Genomic DNA, 21407 nt, shown 5'->3' with positions numbered 1-21407 from the left:
AAACGGATTAAATATTTGAAAATACAATAAAAATATTAATAATAATAATAACAAAATAAATTACAATTCAGAATGCGTTAATGAAATTATTTGAGCATATATTTATGTAAAAGTTAAAGGAAGTGCAAAAAGTTTAAGTTGATGCTTTTTTAAAACTATTGTATTACTTAAAAAAAATCATCTACAGAGAAATATTATTTTTGTAAAAGAAAACTTAATTTCATATTAAATAAATTGGTGGGAAAATCTTTTAAATAGTTCAGTAATCTTTAAAAAAAAAATAAAATAATGGTAAGCTAAAATAAAACGAGATATTTAAAGCCCTACTGAAGTAGGACAAAATTTGAAATTGAATTATATGAAAACATTTGTTTGTTTTGGCAGGAATGAATTTTTTTTTAATAACTATTCTTTTTACCAAGCTACCATGTATTTTAAATATATGGACAAGTTCAGAATTTTAATTTACAAAATATAAATCTATCTAATTCATATTTATTAACCCCAAACAATGATATGACAGCTATTTTTGTAATTTGAAACTCGTTATTCATTTTCTAAAGGTAGTCCAATAAATGATATTACACTTCAGATGGGATTATTCATAGGTATAATAAATATTTAATAATGATGACATGCTTAGTGTTTTATTAATACGCTTCAAAATAAAACAGTACAATCAGCAATGAAATCAATTTGATCGTCCCATGAGAATTTGTCAGATAACAAAACAGAAATTCAATACATTGATCAACAAAAATACTATCGTTGTAATTAATGGGAATTCTATCCGCGCGATTAGCAATGTTATGTCTACCGAGAAGTATCACGCAACAGTTTTATCAATATTTAAAAATCTGGCAACAAAGTTGTAACAATTTCCTGGCATTGGTATAATTTATTCTTATATATTGTAAAAATAATTATACATGAAAAACATTACCAAAAATTTATTTTTTATGGTGAGGGTAATTTATGATGAAATTATATTGTAAAATTATCATTATACATTTAAATAAACCAAAAAAAGTTTTAAAAATTAAAAAAATCGGTATTTCTGTACATTTTTTCTGCTCCCCCACCACTAAAATCACCTTTCAATTTTTTTTCTACGTTTACTATGTTAAATGGAAGAAAAAAAATTCCACTAAAAAATGTCCAATCAATAAAAAATTACCTAAGATTTATTTTTTTTTGGTGGTAGGGGGTGAATTATGATTAAATTTTATTGCAATATTATTATTAAAAATGTATTATTTAAACTTTTAATAATATTAAAAATTTAAATAAGCCAAAAAAAAAATATTGAAAAATATCGATATTTCTTAACTCTGATCGATTCCCCCACCCACAATATTGCCCAAAAGGTTTTTTTTTTATGTCTTGCACTACTACTACACCTAGGAAGACATAAAAAAATTCGGTTAAAAATAATGTAAAAATAGAGAGATAGCCTCTTTTCGATTCTTGGGAAAGGGCGAAATTTTGGGGGAAAACTAAAAAAATTGTAATGCACACCAAAAATTGTAATTGTAGCATGCACACCATGTATGTACCTGCTTAATATTATGTGGGGTTATGTTTGCAGAAGTTTTTTAAAAAATTTACCCCTTAAAACCCTCCCCACTCTCTGAAGATAATACTCCAAATTTTACCAACAAACTGCTCCATATACACGAGTCTGTGTAAAATATTATAAAAATCGTTTTATCTAGTCAAAAGTTATTAAGCTTCAAACACGCCAACACACGTACATAAGGACATTACCCACCAATTTGTTTTGGTGGGGGGTCCTTGGGTCATGAAACGTCGAGAAATGAAAAATCCTATACCCCATTTTTTGGTTGATTAACATCCTTCTTTCAGCATATCTCTAGAGCTATGATGTCAGGTAAATAAAATTAAATGGTTTATGATGTAATGAGGTATAGAGGTAACCTTTCAGACTATTGTAATGATGAATCCATTCCATTATCTATATTTCTCTCTAGTAAATAAAATATGAAATACATAAAACTCTCCAGACTGACTTCTAATTAGTTAAACAAAAGTCTAACACAAAAGGTAAAAAGTCAATAAAGAAAAAAAAATTGTACATATTTCTTTTTCTACCAACTTTCTTTCGTATTAACCTTAAAAAAAGTTCAACCTATAAATCATTCTTGTGGGCGGGAATAATATTCATACATAACTCATTTGTGTAGCCTTTATGTCATCAAGATGAAGTATTAGAATATATATAGGTCTCATTTTATAAATATATCATATTATGCAGCGCAATGCAATCGCCGCATATTTTTAAACATATACATATACATGACCTAGTTACCTTTATAATGTTAATATAATATCGTTACGATTAATTCAGTAACGTACTAACTGCTGAAAAAGAAACTGTTACGATGTAGCCATTCTTAACAGTCTATTTATTAAGTAATTAATTACGTTTTTATTATTATTTTTATTAAAAGAGATTTACGTATTAAATAATTATAAAGTAAATTCATTTTATTAACTGTTGATAAATTTCAATTAAAAATTTAATGTCAAAAAACAAAACAATTTAACTTAAATAAATACGGTTATAAATCTAAATTTCTTTAGCACATGAAAAAACTTTTAATAAAACTTTTTATTTTTAAAAAAGCAGACAACAAAGTTGTAGTACAATACTTTCCTGGCATTGATTATTTATTCTTGTACAGAGTGTATCACGAAGTTCTCGCAGGACTCTCATACCCTATTCTACTAATGAAAATAATGAAAAACGTTCATAATAAACATATTTCCTAAAATTCTTCGTTTACGAAATGCAACTAATGAAAGATTTCACTCGGATTTCAGTTACCCCAGCGAAATGAGTTCGTACTGAAATTTTTAGGGCGTTAATTAAGAATCAAAATTAGTGATTTCTTATGGTTTTTGACCTGAACAATCGAATAAAATAAGTCCCAAAACCGTATCTGTAGTATTTTATGATAAATTTGGAATTAAAACCAATAAATTGGGGTAAATATCCTTGTTTTTTATGTTTGATGTAAAATTATTTTGTTAAATGGGCAATAAACAAATAAATCTTTTAAACAAAACTTGTAGAGAATTTAATTTTGAACAAAATGTTTTAAGATAAATTGAAAAAACAAAGAACAGTTAAGAAATTTCGAATTTTTTAAAAAAATGGTGCTTTTCTACATTTGTCAGAAAAGTATTTATTTAATGTAAAAAACGACCTTTTTTGGTGATGTAAAAAATGTGTAAAAACAAAATTTGCTGATAAAAAAATTTAAAAAAATTCAAACAATCAAATTTTTTTCTTCTCCCCATCTCCAAAATCACCTTCCAAGAAAATGTTTTAATTTTTCTACGTTTACTTTGTTAAATGGAAGAACTGAAAAAAATTCCACTATAAAATATACAACCAATAAAGAGTTATCTAAGACTTCTTTTTTTAGGGGTGGGGGAGAATTATAATAAAATGTTTATTGTAATATTATTACTAAAAGTTTTATTGTATGAATTTCGATACTATTAAATGGTTAAATAAAAAAAAAGTTTTGAAAATTTCGAAAAGTCGATATTTTAAATATTTATCGGCTCCCCACCGCAATATTGCCCCCAAAGTATTTTTTTTTTTTTGTTCGTCTGCACTACTACTATACCTAGCAAAACATTTTTTTTAATCTGTTAAAAAAATATGCAATAAATAAAAAAAATAGCTTTATTCAATATTTTGTGGGGGAATTTTGAGGGAAATTTTTTTATTTTATTTTATGACAAATATGCACACATGTACCGGAGCTTAATACAATATGATTATGTTTGCAAAATTTTGAGAAAATTGACCCCAAAAAAGGTTTAGTCCATCCCCGTCCCGGGTGATATTGACCCTAACATTTTACCAACAAATTGCCTCGTATACGCGAGTCTCTGTACAAAATTTCATCAAGATCTGTTTATCCAGTCAAAAGTTATTAAGCTTCAAACACGCCAATACACGTACCTAAGTAAGTACGAACATTAACCCTCTTTTTTGTTTTTGGAGGTTCCTGAGTCATGAATCGTGGAGAAATGCAAAAAAATCATATCCCATTTTTTGAATGATTATTATACTTTTCTTCTTGCAATGATAGCTGTAGAGCTATGAAGCCAGGAAAATAAAATTTATTTAGATAAAAAAAAGTTTGTTTCTTTTAAAACATGAAAGCTTTCATGTTATTTATGTTTCCATTTTTTTTAAATTTTCGATTTCATTTACTTGATTTCAGTAAAATGAGGAGTTCAGAATTTTAACTGGAATTTATTTATTTTTTTTTATATCACCTACAATGTTTAAGTATTACTCTTCACCACCGATTTAAATTATTTTTTTTTTTTAATATTGTAAAGGAAACTTCTTTGCTGGACTTATTGTATGTTTTCCACGTAACATAAGTAGAAGAACTTTTTAGTTGTAATAATTAATTGTCTCCATAGACGATTTGAAGATTTTTTTGGTATTACTTAATTATTTTAGCGTAGTAATAAAAACAAAATCATTTCTGGTACTTTATAATCTTTTTTTTTTGCAATTTTTTGATATTCAGAGTATTTTCATGTGATAATTATTAAGTAAATTTGTAATAAAAAAAAAAACCCAAATATTCCCGTATTTTAAAGACCTTAGTAGAAGTCGACAGTCGTCTCCTCTCTTTATTCCGTTTTTTAATTTTTTATTTTAATCGACAATCATGTTTCTCGACTTTGCTAACTCTTTTTATCATATGTGCCATTTATTTTTGAAAAATTTGTCCACAGGTTAAATGAAGATAAAATTAAATACGAAAAATAAAATAAATAACAGAAGGCACAGACTAGGATCAAATAAAGAGATATACGATAAAATTGATGACCAGGAAGTAACGATAAGAAAACGACGACTAAAATTCTGTTGACACAAGGTCCAAATTGACTAATCAAGGCTAAACAAACAGATTTTCAATAAATTTTGGAATTATAAAGATCAAGGTGGCTATCTAAAACAGATGAAAGAAGAGCTCAAAAGGTTCAACATTACAGAAAATCACTTTCTAGATCGAACATTTTTGAATCCTGTAGGTGAAAAGAAGAAGCTCAACAGAAGAGAATGAACTAAAGAAAAAAGAGCTAAATAGTCCAAAAGAATGAAAAACTTCTGCAAGAAAAAGAAAGAAACTAAATGAAATGATATTTGCGCTGTCCTTGAAGGCCTATCCGCGGAGGAAAAAAACATTAATAAAAAAAAAAAAAAATGTGTTCTAAAATTAATATTTTTTCGAGCGTCTTTAAATTTCAATTAAATAATTGGAAAATAGTTAGTAGTTATTTTTAATTTGACCGATTTCATAAAAAAAACTTCAAAACAAAATAACTGTAAAAGTGTTTTTTTTTATGTTTATTTTATCATTCAGAAGAACTTAAAAAGAAAATAGGCATCTTCTTGTTATAACTTCCTAGAAATAGTACTTCAAATTTAATTCTTTCTCCTAATCACGAAGCTGAAAATTATTTCTACAAGGCAGCGTACTTTATATATACGTACGTAGTGTATTTAAGCATATACATAAATTAAGTACGGTGAAAAAAGATCTACATTCATTTGTTAAAATAATAAACATTGAAAAAAGTCCAACTCTATGCTACGAGTAATAAAATTTAATAACATACTATATGAATGACAATAATCTTTTATCGTACTATCTTTTTTCTGAAATAAGAACTAAAAACATAATCTACTTACTTATGTATAATAGCTCACTCGTAAATGAAACTAGATAATACAGTTATGTTATAAATAATATAAAATAACCTAAAACATTTAATTAGTTTAAAACAAACCCACTTACGGTAAATTTATATCAAGAAAGTTCATCAGAATCAAAGAAGAAAAAACAATGGACTTATACATGCACTATTTGGAATTATTACATGCTGTAGTATGTGAATTTTTTAAAGAAAGAATAATTAAGTACGATTTTCCCCTCCACATTTCTGAAAACAATAGGGATGTTAAATAACAGTGTGTAAGAGAATTCCGTTAGATTAGTTATACGTTATGTATCTATAACTAAAAATAAAAAGAAGTAATTATGTAAAGATTGTTTAAAATATTTGATTTTTATTATTTTTTTAAAATTTAATTTTGTAAAAAAAATAATTTACACAAAAAATAATTCATAAAAGATTACATTTTCATAACATAAACTAACTGATGAAATTTACTACGTTTTCAGAGCTGTCTAAAGTAATATAAAATTTACGAGGTATCAGAAATTTAATTATTTACTAACGATAACCTAAATATAAATCACAAACTTTCGCACAGTTAGGGTATAATTTAAAAATGTTTAGAATTCTCATCGAAAGGAGGGTCATATTAACACAGGAACGTCAATTTTATAAACTTTTGAAGAGATCTGTTCATGTTTTATTATAATAAATTACAAATTGTTTCCCTATGAATACGTCAAACTAATGAAAATATTATAGAACACTAGCTGTTGGATAAAATAACATCTAATTAACTAAGTTAAACTTGATATTTATAATTAATCGCAATATTTTTCCTATTGAGCTAAATTAATGTAAAACGTACAATATGTAATTCACCACAGAAAAAAGTAGATTAATTTATTGCTTGATTAATTTATTGACCTGTTTCAGACTTTTTTTGTGATATTTATAGCACCAGTAAGGTGCTATCTTCAGTATGTAGCCACTCATTACAGTGAAAAACGTGAAAATGTCAAGCGGAATATCAACCACACTTTGACATTCAAAATGTATATTTAGCTTAATAATGAATTAACCCACAATTTTCCTAGTAAATCTGGCATTAGATATTCGTTATTATTTGTATTGAATAAGTCATTTTCAGGAATGATTTTTTATTCATATCAGCTTGCTTACGACCATTACAATTAAGAGTCGTAATAGAGTGAGTTTGGAAATTCGCTGAGCAGTATGCTTCAGAATTGTGTGATGCATTCTGTTCTTTCAGCGCTAGGTTGGTTACTTTGTGGAGTCGTTGGTCGTAGCTCAGTAAAAAACCAAGACGTCAGTTGTTGAGTGTGATTGAACGTGCTACGTTTCGTTTCGTTTATCGGTATAGTTGTGAGAAACGTAATGGTTATTTCGGTAGAGGAACGCATTATTTCGTTGAATACGTCTTTGGTGAAAATGACAAGTACACCGGTTTAATGACCAGACGCTGGTCAATATGGCAACAAGACGCTGATCGAAGAGGAAGAACATCTAAAATAAACGAACAGAAGCTGCTTGATATTTCAGATGCTAGGGCCGAAAGTCCATCAAAGTCAACGCATAAGTTAGGAAAGAACTGAGACCTACAGTTCGTCCCAAAAGACTAAATTATTGTCAACAGTTTAAACGTTTTATAGACCAAAATTTCGTAGCTATCCTCGACATTACGTTTTTTTATTTACAGATAAAGCGTGATCTCATTTGGAAGGGTATATTAATTCTCCAAATACACGACTATGATTGACAAAAAAAAACCATGAATTACACGAATAATCTTTACACGAAGCAAAAATTGGAATCTGGATCGGTGTGATTAGGAATACGGATTGTGGGTCTAATCTTCTTTGAAAATACAGTTAATAGTGATCGTGTTATTGCGCTATTTTAACAAACTTCAATAGCCAGTTAACAGAAGTGGAAATCAATCACGGTTGTTCCAACAAGATGCCGTCAGAGCGTACGTAGCTAACAGGTCAATAATTTGTTAAGAAATGTCTTTGGTAAACGAATCATTTCGAGGGGTTTGTGGCCTACACGATTATCCGATCTGACTCCCCCTGATTACTTTCTAAGGGGGGCAGCGAAAAAAGCAGTGTATCGCCAACAGACTGCGCACGACTGACAAACTAAAAACCCCAATAACGGCATACGTATGAAATATTCCAGTACATCAGCTGGTTAAAGTGTTTGAAACGTGTGAAGTACTGTATTGATGTTAGAGGAGGTCATTTACAACAAATTTTATAAACTATTCCAGTTATTGTAATATCCGTTTTTATAAAATAATGAAATAAAAATACAAAGTAATAATTCAGAAGGTTTTGTCATTACACTTCCATAATTCTAGTAGACAGCAAATTTCCGAACGCATTGTACACATTCAGAAATCATTTTTAATAAATAGCTATAAATAAACCAGCGCAGAAAATTTTTAAGTAATAAGTAATTCTCAATTAAATATTTTTCAAAATTTCTTTATTCAAAAGAAGCATAAAACAAATTTCTATTCTGGAATAAAATGACAGAACTACATGATGATAGTGAAATTATTATTAAAATATTATAAATAAATGTTAACATTTAATTTCTTTAGATGTTAACATTAAGATTAGATGTTAGGAGTTTTTATATTACAGAAGAATTAAGAACTTCAGTTGTATCCGATAGGCATATTATCGAACAGGATTATTGGCCAGTCAGACTAGAAACGGAGTTCCCGGATTGACCCACAGACTGCCCTTCCACCAGATCACAAAGAGTGTACTGCCCTTACAGTCCTGTTATCTTCGCAATGAACTTTAGCAGGATGCGACTTATAATTACAAAGCTCAAATGAGAATAAAAAGATTAAAGATAAATAAAAGAAATGTAAGGTAAAAAAAGGATTATCAAATTAACATTGTACCATAATATACGTAATCGTATCCGTTTTTTCCTGCTTGGGCTCCGGCAATCACCGTCAGGTGTTCCTACAGAGGATTAATGAGGATGATATGTATGAGTGTAACTAAAATAATTTAAAAATATTTTTATTTAAAAAAAAAATTACATTATTTATTGTAAAAAGTAGTTAAAAAAACTCTTGCGCAGTTCTGCCCAAGAAGACAAACTTTTCGTTTCCGACGCTTTCACTATTTCACAGTCAGAAACGCACTGATTTTCAGATAACCTTACATTAATGTTATGTTGTCTGTTATCGACATTAAATTGAGTGTAACTGAAGAACGACTTAACCAATCTTCATCAAATTTTCAGTTACAACTACAAATGAATGAAATTGATAAGTAGTTTTCGAAATTTCCGAGTCAAAAAAGTTTGTATATGAATGTCATTTTTGATATTTTCGAGCCACAGAATTTTATATATGAATGTTGTTTTTGTAATCCTCATACCTCAAAACGTAAAGAAAATTCATTTTCAGCCCCCCCTCCACCAATTATACCAAAAGACCGAAAAAAATATCTCAAATTGGGGTTATTTTGTCTGTTTTTGACCTTAATTACGCTTTTGAGCGTAATTCAGGAACGATTACACCAATATTGATCAAATTTTCAAATGCACAATTTCAAATTTAGTACTACGCATATCTTAATTTTAATGAAATTGATCAAGTAGTTTTGGAGATTTTCGAACCACAAATTTTATACATAGGCCTATATATATATATATATATATATATAAGTTAGAAAATTATCCAAATTAATAGAAAATTTTGTAATACAATTCATTAAGTCAACAAAGAAACAAACAAAATAACAAAAGCAAATCACTGTTGTCATTTGTGGTTTGTCCTGATAAAGTCCTACATCTTGGACGAAACGTCGAGGTTTTCTGCTTTTGTGTTTGTTATTTTATTTGTTTGGTTGTTGACTAATGAATTCCATTAGAAAATTTTCATTTAATTCGGAAAATTTTCTAACTTATTTAGTTTTTTTTTATATTTGTGTAACCAAAAAATAGAATTTAGTTATTATTATTATTATATATAAGGAAATTAAATTTTAAATGAATGGTATTTTCATACTCCTCATACCTCAAAACGTAAAGAAGATTCAATTTCATCCCCAATCCCACCGTACGACCGAAAGTAATACAATACTTTTCTTCGAAAAGTTGGTAAAAAATAAAATTTATCGTATACTAATAACTATTTACTATATATTAAAACTATTTTCGTACACGTTATAAATGAAAACTGTGAGAACTTACGTATAGAAAAATTAAAACAGTAGAATTTAGTATATGGTTCGCTTCTATTTTTACAATATTAAAAATAAAATGCATAGATAGATTGTACTAAAAATGCATATGCATACTTTAGAATAAATGAAAGAAATAGGTTTGTATTCTGTACCGTTGTAAAACTGTCAGGTTTAACAGATCTGATAAACGTTCTCTTTTCCCGCAGTTATTGTTTTTTTTTTCATCTTTCCATCCGCATTACATTTTTTTTTTTCTTTTCCGGTCTCTCTTTCTATGCTTTTGAACTCTTGTTTCTTGATGCGCGAATAAGCTGGGAATAACCTGCACACCGTTGGTTGTGTAGTAGTGTAGTTCAACGGTATGGTAGTACGGCATTACACACTGTAGTACATTCATATTAACTACAGCAAGAGAGACGAGATGGTGGGAAGAAAAAATTCATTCAACCGATAAATTCCTGTTTCATCTTCTTTTTCCTTATTATTATTATTATTTTTTTTTTTAACTAAGGTTCTTTTTTCACGTTCACTAAGTTCTGAGGTCAATGTTCAATAATCTAAGATCCCTAATGATGTTATTAAAAATGTTAAATATAATAATAAAAATAATAAATATCCCGTATTAGTTCGCAACTTTCTCACGAAATAGATTTTATATTGTCTTCTATAAGCTTCAACATCATTTACCTATGTTACCGCAGACCCGACATTTTTTTCTATTATAATCATTCCCCATCGGAATAAACTGACAATGTTCGGGTAACCATTGTGATTTGTAAAAATAAAATTTACTATATATTCGAGTCCTTTTTTAAAATACTGTTAGATATTTGAAATTAAGAAACAAAAACTTAGCCTGTAATAATACCTCAATTAAATTAAAATAAGTAACAAAAAACAAGTAAACGTAAGGTAAACCCAACGAGTAATGATTTATAGTTAAACATTCTTTATTCTACATCTTATATTGTAACATATTTAATGTATTTATTTATTAACATAAATAAAAGATTTTAAGTGACCTGGGACAAGACATCAGTAACTCCCCAAAAGTTGTACAGTTATTCTCAAGAATGACAAGAATTACATGACAAATTAACTCATATTAACATGACAAATCCAACCAAAATGCAGATGATTTTTAGATGTTCAAGCGATTGCTTGAACAAAGCAATAATATAAGCAATGTATTGAGCAAAAGAATGTATAAGCAATGCACTTGTACTGAGTAAAGTAATTACTCGATACAACGGAAATGGTTTTATACAAACAAAATGCAACGTTTTATGTACTTCTTTTCGAATAGCTAAAAATACGGATTTTTTTATTTATTTTTAAAACGTTTTTGGTTTATTTAAACACAGAATGGTAATTTTACTATAAAACTATCATAAATTACCCTTTACCTCAAAAAAGGAATCTTAGGTAACATTTTTCATGTATCATTATTTTTCCACTGCTTATGAATACATAAAAAATGCCAGAAAAGTATAACAATTTTGTTGTCAGCTTTTTCCCTTGCTTCATTAATAAAAAAAATTAAAAGTCATTTTGTCTCGCTTCCTTCTCTTTAAATTTTTATTTTTTTATTATAACTAGCTCATTTTAATAGAAATGATAAATAACTCTCTCTGTATTCCATTTTTTTTAAACATTCTATTGTAAACTATCAAATACGTTTTTTAAACATCGCATTGTTATACTAAGTTGTTGTAAGTAAATAATATCCAGGAAAAAATAAATATTTGTGTGATAAGCATAAAAACTGAGAGAAGGAGAAAGTGTTTTAAATAAAAAAACAGATATATATTTTACGTACTATTATATAATATCTATCAATATCAATTAAAATTAAAATGACAGGTAGGATTTTGGTATTGTGAAAAGTTAAAATACTTTAAATCACATCAATTATAATTGAACAAGTAAAGATTTTTTTTTAAATATCCCTTCCGATAGTCACTTCATATGAAATGACGGATCTGCATTTTAAATTATTTAACCTTAAGTAATTTTTAGTACGAAATAAAATTAACCAAATAAATATCTACATTAATATAATAAAATTAAATGCGTAAGAAAAAATAAATCTTGATAAATTCAATTTTATTTTGCTGTAGAACAAAAACTTAAAATCGGTTTTTCCTAACGAAACCACAGCTGAATAATATGTTAAAATATCACTTGAGACGGCCATCCAGTGATGACCTCTCTTCCCACGAAAACAAACAGTAACAGATTGTAATTACAAAAACGCCGTGTTAATAAACATACTTTAGTAACAACTAGATCCAATAAACACTCATTATGTCAAAATCACTATCACTGGGTTCCATAACTTGTCCAATCTATGGACCACATGTTTCCTACACATTCAGTTTACACGCGATGTTTTTTATCAAATAAAAGACAAACACAGATAGATAAACGTACGAATAAAAACAGTGTTAAACAGTAAAAAACAAACAATAATAATATTAAAACAACCGTAAACAAAACTAATAACAAGAAACTATACCGGGGGAAAAAATATGAAAATGAAGTATATTCAACAAACATAACTAAGGTCCAGCATATGAACCCTTTTCAATCGTCTAACGTCATTACCGCTGTCTATCAGGTTCAAAGCAAGGGGATTTAAATGTCTAGTTAGCCTAACCGTGTAATTAGAAATGAAACGGTCAAACTCATTCCAAACAAACGGGATCCCCAGAAAAAAATTCAAATAAAAAAACAATTAATTATGAGAAATTTAATTTTCCAAGTTAATATTTGTTAGTCTTTTTATTTTAAACGTAGAGAGAGATATTTATTTATGGCTTATTCAAATCGGAGAGATTATAATAAAATCAGAATATCTCATTGTAGCAAGCAATGCAAAATATTATTTAAATTAAAACGTTTAATTCCTATTGACAGTTAAGAAGGCAGATTAAGAATTAATAATTTAAATCACAAATGATGGAAATACTAAACCGTATAGTTTTATTTTCGATAAAATATTTAAAAACATTCTATCTTTTTAATTAAAATTGTTAAACTAACATCATTCATTACATAAAATATTGCTAGTTATAATAATGTAAAATTGAATTAAAATTTCTTATTACAAAAAAATTTATAAACCTTAGTGAAAAAGTTTTTAAACTTTTTCAAATCTCTACATTACAAAAATACATATATGTAAACATTGCTTGAAAATAAAAAAAATCCTTACCAATATTTGTTGATGCTAAGATAAATACTACTGAACTCAGTTACCATGCACCCTATTGTTCCTTCGATTCTAGGACTTTTTATCAGTTATTTAACTCGTCATCGCAAAATCAGCTGATTTTCGAAGTCGAGAGTTCTAACGTTCGAATCCTGGTAAAGGCAGTTGCTTTTATATGGATTTGAAGGCTAGCATGTGGATACCGGTGTTCTTTGGCGGTTGGGTTTCCACTTACCACACCTCTCACAAGTGGGCGACCAGAGTCTGTTCCAAACTACATATTTAGTACATTTACACCTACGAGGTTTGTTCAAAAAAAGAACGAACGTTTTTAATTACACGCCAACGGAGATATTTAGTTAGGTACGGGGTTTTCAGCATTGTGTTCCGCATAACCTTCTCTGTAACCACATGTTCATGGATTGTTGATATCTCGTTTAGTTTTCGTGTTATTGTTATTTGAATCCAACATGTTTAAGTACGAGCAGCGATTTTTGTAATGTGCGATTTTCTGATGATTGGATTTTTTCCTCAATGTCGTAGTCGTAAACCCAGCTTTCGTTTCCCGTTACGGTCCTTTGGATGTTTCATCATCATTGGCTTGTTGAAGGAGTTGCTGGCAATTGTCCACTCGATATTTTTTCTGCTGTTCAGTATCAAACGAGGAACTAACTTTGCTGTAACGCGATGTATGTTCAATTTTTCAGTCAAAATCTCATGGTCATCAAGATGTTAACCCTTTCTGCAAGTTCTCTGATAGTCAATCGGCGATTTGCACGCACCAGATCGTTGATTTTCTGAACGTATGTGTCATCAGGTGAAGTCGAAGGCCTTCTTAGTCGAGGGCCATCTTCAATTGACTGACGACCACTTATAAATCGTGAAAACCATTTGCAGCATTGCGTACGACCCAGAGCATCATCTCCGTTCCTTAAACTTGTTTCAAAACTTGAAAAGTTTCTGTGAAAGTTTTCTCCAATTTCAGGAAAGATTTTATTTTGTATCGTTGCTCCTGAAAAACGAACATTACAAAAATTGCTACTATCATTTAAACATGCTGCAGTCAAATAACAATAACACGAAAACTAAACGAGATATCAAAAATCCAAGAACATGTGGTTACAGAGGAGATTATGCGGAACACAATACTAGCAACCGCACGTCACTAAATATCTCCGTTGGCGCGTGATTAAAAAGTTTCGGTCTGTTTCTGAACAAACCTCGTACATTGCAGCTACCTCAGGCCTGGCAAGCCGGTAGTGATAATTGCATTTGACTGTACATACACATCCAGACCCGCAGTAGCTGTAAAAATGGCTGGAGAAAACAAAAAAACTTGATCGGTTTAATTCACGTCTTTATTACTTTCTACTTTATGATAATATTTTTATTTATACACATTTTTTATAATCTACATTTTTAATTCTTTGGTTTATGTAGCCAAAAATGTGTCTCACTCAATAGATTTTATTGAAATACCTAAAAAGTAGACAGTTTAATTCATCAACTGAGATAAATCATAATTTGGTCAGGAAGATCGAATTTCTTGAAATAGATAACATGATTTAAATGTGTAACCGTTTTAATGCCAAAATACTAGAGTGATGAAATTCCTGCACTTTGCTGTGCTGGTGGCAAAATAGTTCTTGAACACCATAAAAAATTCATTACAAATATCATTTTAGGAACACATCCTTTATCTAAACATTTTAGTTTAGCCAGTAGTTTTTGAACAGTGATAATTCTGAAAGCAACTGCCAACACATTGACTACTTATTTCTAATTTTTTAATTTCTTTACGTATATTGCGCAAAGCTGCGACGGAGGATGCTAATACTTAATATAATAATAGTAATAGTAAAAAAGTGTTACACATTTTTAAATTTCCCAATTTTACACGGTATATAGTATTTTATTTGATATTTCAGAAATTATGCGTAGAGGAGGGATGTTTAGTTTGACTGAATTACCACCTTCCAATCGTTTACAAGCGGCGTTGCCAATAGTTACTCACTTCTCCGCTTGTCGTACAACTCTGTGTTGATTAGGTTTATTTTTACTTTCCAGATGAATATACCTAGAATAGCTATATTAAAGGGGAAAGTATGATCATGTATTAGATTTTTCACAACTCTTTACGTTTGTTCATCTAGAAAAAACTTTATCTGTGTATGTATGTGCGTTCTGCTTCTGACTTTATATCTCCGGATTGATCAATTTTCTTCAAATTTAGCTCAAATATTTCTATATATCGGGGAGATTGATCATAATAATTTTTTTCAAAATTCGTCAAAGGGTGGGGGATATCGCGAAAAACCAATTTTTGATTTTCTTAGAGGCATTTATCAGGAAAAACTTATTAAAGAAATTTTTTTCCTACAAACCATACGTAAATAATAAAAAAAGAAAAGTTTTTCAAAAACCAACCCCCACGTCTTAAAATTGAGATATATATTTTCTTGTTCTTTTGCTCAATCTTCCTTCGCTATAAATATTTTTCAGAAATCTTTTGAAAGTTTATACTTCATATATAGAGCTATCAAGAAACATCTACAAATCTTTTTTTAAATTACAGACCCGGACGTAAAAATCCAGAAAGGTATTTAAAGGTTTTTTCTTATTTCAGCCTTTATTGGAGGGGGTGTTCGATTTAGGGAAATCTTTACTGAGCAAATTTATTAAGTTTAACATATATATGAATATTTTTAGAAAAGTTTTTCTTAAAATTTATTTCCAATCTCTAAAAAAATACTCTATTTTTGGCTAATTTAGAACATTAATAATTTTTATTATTAATGTCAGCGAAAGTCATCCAATGTTTTGCTAGATTTTAAATAAGTTCTTCGACAAACATACTATTTAATAATTTCTAATATTACTGAAAAGCATTTCAATAAATAAACAAATTGTCAAAGTTTCATGATTCCGTAATTTACTTCATGAGTTTCAGAAACATGAAAATCACGCTTATAAAAAAACAGAACGTGTGTGATTCATAATCAACGCCAGTAAAGACTAGCGAAAATAAATTGATGAAGATTTGTACATGTGCTTCCTATGATGTAAGAACACACTAAGAAAGGAGTTTTTGAAATTGCAAGTTTAAGTGGTTTAAACTGACTAACAACGAAATTTACCATTACTTTAATTTCTGGGTAACAAATGAATATATAAACTTGATTTTTGGTGTATGTAATCTTCATGTGAATATATAAAAACCAATTTCAAGATTTTTTAAATTCAACCTTGAAAGGGGTGAAGAAAGGTAAAAAAATTTCGAACAATGATTACAAATTTACCAAATTCCAGACTATTACTAAGTTATATAGCGACTCGTTTTTGGTTTGCAAATAATCTTTACATAAATATTTAAAAACCATTTTCGGGTTTTAGAATTTTAATGTATTATGGTGTTAAAAACCATAAATTGTTTTTTACATTTTTGCCGTTTTATGCTACTGCTATTGAATCAATGTTTAGGTGATTTGGTAACACTGTGATGGTAATTTATGTTTCCGATTCTGATTATGTATTTCACAAGTGAAGCCAAGACGGGAAATCTAAAACCCAAACAAAGGCTCCAGTACTGAGCAAACTGTTGCCCTGAAAAAATTACAATTCACTGATAAATTGTAAAAATTGAACAGGTTTTAATTTTTATTTATCATTATTATTATTCTCACAAACATGAGTTTAATGAACACAGAGGGCTCCAGACGAGAAGCCCTGTCCGGCTAAACATCTCCTGACCGCGAGAGGGATGCTAGTGTAAAGATATTAACATGAATACCGCGTGTAAATCACACGTTGTTAATTTTATTTAGTTTTACCCAAAAATATAAAATATTTTTATTTAATACGAGTAGTTTAACCTTTTACCTTCCAATTATGAAATCAAATAGTGCCAATTTAGTGTCTCCAATTTTTTGATCACTTAGTTCCCTATCAGCTACTAATTAAATCTATGATTGGTAACCGTATGTATATGGTAAAATTGCTATATCAAAAAATGAAATTTAAAAAAAAAAAATCTTTCGTTTAATCAAAAAATAGGCCTTACATGTTAATTATGATAATTTTTTTAGTGTGATATTTCTTGCAACAATTTTCTTGGTGTAAACCCAGGTTTCTGGAACGTTAGGAGTAGGCCTACCTTGGGATTTAACTATTTCATAATCACTAACTTCACTTTCACTGTAATTGTCCACGTTCTTCAGTTCACATTGTCTTGATCACGTTCTTCAATATTATAATCAGAATCTTCATCACTATTATCATTAAACTCATTCTCAATATCAGAATCGGTTAAAAAGCTACTAAAGTTACTAGCAGTTGTCATGCCGACCACGGAATACACAACCTCACTTCGAGAACGGAATTAAGCGTAAGTCGATCTATTTTCGATTACATCAATATTGAATATCGATATTACGTAGGTTTACGATCTTACAAACAGATGTCACTTGCCGGCCTCCGTGGCACGAGTGGTAGCGTCTCGGCGTTTCACCCGGAGGTCCCGGGTTCGAATCCCGGTCAGGCATGGCATTTTCATACACGCTACAAATCATTCATCTCATCCTCTGAAGAATACCTAACGGTGGATCCGGAGGTTAAAAAAAAAAACAGATGTCAGTTCGTTTTTGAATCTCTGTGCAGTTTAAAAATGTCGAGCCATACTCGAAAAAGGAGTGCTACGTGTAAATTTCACTGTCTAGTTTTTATTCGACAAAGGAGCGGTACTGGTAAATTACAATGTCGAACTGTATTCGACAAAAGAGTGCAAAGGGTTAATAATACTTTTGCAGTTTCGTAATTAATTCATTAACAATTAATTAATTGTTTACGTATTATTAATTAATTAAATAATAATGTAATTATATTAAAGTGAAACATTAAAAATAATACTATGGGATCTAATTTAACATATTAAATAATTATATTTCAATGACGTTTTAATGACTTTAAAATATAACAATTATTTTTAATTGTCGTGTATAATATTAAAAAAAAAACGAATAAAAAAACGATATGATTCATTTATACATTTTAGTATCACGATTAATTTTTAAATAAGAAGTTTCTGTATGTTTATCTCCATTAGAACTGATTGAATTTTAAAAAACATTTATTACATAATTTGTTGGTTTAAAAATATTATTTTAAAAAGCTTTCGAAAGATAAGTCACAGGGTTGATAGTTTATATTACAGTAAAAGTACTTATACAGTTAAATAAAAAAAATTGTGGCCTGGTATTCTAGAAACACAAATTTTATTAAATTTAAAAAACAAACCCAAACATGAAAGTATTAAATCATTTATTTTGATAACTTTAATATTCACACAATAAAAAGTCGGAAGCATTTTATTTTACTACTAAATAAATACGAAAATAAATAAAGTTTGTATAATACAAAAAAAAAATTACCGGTGTTCTTTGGTGGTTCTTACTTTTTCTTGTTTAGCCTCCGGTAATTACCTTTTAGATAATACTTCAGAGGATGATATGTATGTATAAGTGTAAATGAAGTCTAGTCTTGTAGAGTCTCAGTTCAACCGTACCTGAGATGTGTGGTTAATTGAAACCCAACCACCAAAGAACACCGGTATCCACGATCTAGTATTCAAATCCGTGTAAAAATAATTGACTTTACTAGGACTTGAACGCTGGAACTCTCGATTTCCACATCAGCTGATTTGGGAAGACGCGTTCACCATTAGACCAACCCGGTGGGTCGTTCTTTGGTGGTTGGGTTTCAATTAATCACACGTCTCAGGAGTAGGTCGACCTTTTCTTTTTCTTTTTCCTGTTTAGCCTCCGGTAACTACCGTTTAGATAATACTTCAGAGGATGAATGAAGATGATGATATGTATGAGTGTAAATGAAGTCTAGTCTTGTACATTCTCAGTTCGACCAATCCTGAGATGTGTGGATAATTGAAACCCAACCACCAAAGAAAACCGGTATCCAACATCTAGCATTCAAATCCATGTAAAAATAACTGGCTTTACTAGGACTTGAACGCTGGAACTCTCGGCTTCCAAATCAGCTGATTTGGGAAGACGCGTTCACCACTAGACCAACCCGGTGGGTCAGGAGTAGGTCGACCTGAGTTTGTTCAAAATTACAAATTTGCCGACACAGTTATATTTCACCAAGTGGCTGATTATTTTAATAGTTGATGCGACTATAAATAGAAGTATCAAAAAAAAAAAATTATTCATTCTGACTTAACTTTTTGTTGTTGTTTAAATAGCAAACACAAATACAAATTATTTATTATTATTTAAAACAGAATAATGTATAACAAACGTACTTATTAACGTGATAATACCAAAGCCGAGTTAAATCATACGAGAAATATAAATACTTCATGTTTTTAGTCTAGTTCAATCTAGTTACACTGTGAAGTCTCTCATTGGACGACAGACACAATTCATCAGCCCTCCAATAAACTATATCCAGCGAGCATCGTTATCCCCACTTTCTCCCTTATTGAGCATCAAAAGTTCAAATGTAATTTTATTCATTCCTGATTACACAAATCTAGTTTATTACAAATATAAATAAAAATCACCATCTATAAACGATGCAATAAATATTTTAAAAATAATTTGAACGCATAAATAATGAAATTTTAACCATCTAATGCAAAATTGTTTTTATTAATCTTTATTTAGTAATCGATATTTTTTTTTATACGAATTATTTAGATAAAGATATTTAGATATATTGCACAATAATAGTTAAAGAAAGAAGAATGAAAATTTATTTTAATTTGTAAAAGGAAAAGCACATTAAAAAGAAATGACCTTATTAACACTAAGCTACTTGTGAATGATCCCTTAATTTATTGAACATGAAGGGTATATTTATTAGTAAAAAATTAAAAAAGGTTGTATTAATAAATTTCATACTATATTTTTAAATAAGAAAAAAAACCTGAATTGCGAAGTCAATTCATTAATAAAACAAGAGTTAATGAAAGTTAATCAATAAGGTTAATGGATGTTTACACTTACATTCATAAATATATAACATTATTACTTTCATAATTTTAATAGTTGAAAATTATCGTCGGTCGATAACTATTTATTCAATTAAGTAACAATTATTATAGTACATAATATTAAAAAAATAATTAAATAAAAATAGTACATTTTAAATCAGACATTTATTAACACGAATATTTAAGGTGAATGTAAATAAATTTAAAATAGCTGCGTAAATTTCATTTAACTTATTTTTGTAATGAAATGATACTATTTTTTTAATTAAAGATATGATTGCGTTGTTATACACACCTACATATAAACATAGAAATACACGAAATTTATATTAAAGGTAAAAAAAAATGACAAATATGACCTTCAATGATATTTTATGGTTTTTTTTTTTTTTAATAGGACTAAATTTCGTTAATTAGTTAGCAATACAGTAAACGATGGATCATTTAGTTTTAAATTCTTTAACTGATAAAATCAATTTATAATTAATTATTACCTAATTTTATATAAATTTAAAAAAAATCTAATTTGGACACCACATAACTTCCTTGTATGCATACATACATATATGCCTATTACATATATACATTTTTTTTTTAATGAAAAGTACATAATATTTTATTTCATTAATAACTTCCAATAAGTTTTTAATTTTTTTATTGTTATTATTGAATTATTATTTATTGTAAAAGTTTTTTACAATCAGAGGTTAAAATTATTAATAAATCAATATATTTCAATTAAAAAAAAAGGAAATTAAGTCTGGTTCGAACCGATTTGCCTTCCCAAATATCCAAATATATCATTAATTAAAATTTTATTTGGCTATAACTCTGGAACCAATGAAAATAAGTACCACTTATGATATATCGTTGAAACGTTTTCAATGAGGGCTATTACTGAAGTTAAGAAAAAGTCCAAAACCCAAATTTTTGGGTTTTTGGCTTTTTTGAAACTTTTTGTCCAGTCCATTGCAATCAAAAGGGGAGATGCACAATTAGATGTTACAACAGTCCTAAATCCAAAATTTCAACATCCTACGGCTAATCGTTTTTGTTTTGACTTATGCGAGATAAATATGTACTTACATATGTACGTTCGGACGTCACGCCGGAAATAGTCAAAATGGATTCAGAGATGGTCAAAATGGTTATTTCCGTTGAAATCTGTAAACCGAAATTTTACACGATCACAATACTTTCTTTA

General features: G+C 28.7%; 1 protein-coding gene across 2 annotated transcripts in view; it reads right to left on the bottom strand.

The window, feature by feature from the left end:
* The window catches only part of LOC142323713 (uncharacterized), a 359124-nt gene that overhangs the window by 262046 nt on the left and 75671 nt on the right, over positions 1–21407 (bottom strand). Inside the window, exon 2 of one of the 2 annotated variants that reach the window (XM_075363845.1) lies at positions 21290–21367. The exons of the other annotated variant lie outside the window; for it this stretch is intronic. The gene's annotated coding sequence lies outside the window, so the exon portion shown is untranslated. The remainder of the gene's footprint in view (positions 1–21289; positions 21368–21407) is intronic. 2 annotated transcript variants of the gene reach the window in all.

This window comes from Lycorma delicatula, chromosome 4 (assembly GCF_047948215.1).
Source record: "Lycorma delicatula isolate Av1 chromosome 4, ASM4794821v1, whole genome shotgun sequence".
Taxonomy (NCBI): Eukaryota; Metazoa; Arthropoda; class Insecta; order Hemiptera; family Fulgoridae; genus Lycorma; species Lycorma delicatula.
This window is presented reverse-complemented; position numbering and strand designations above follow the sequence as displayed.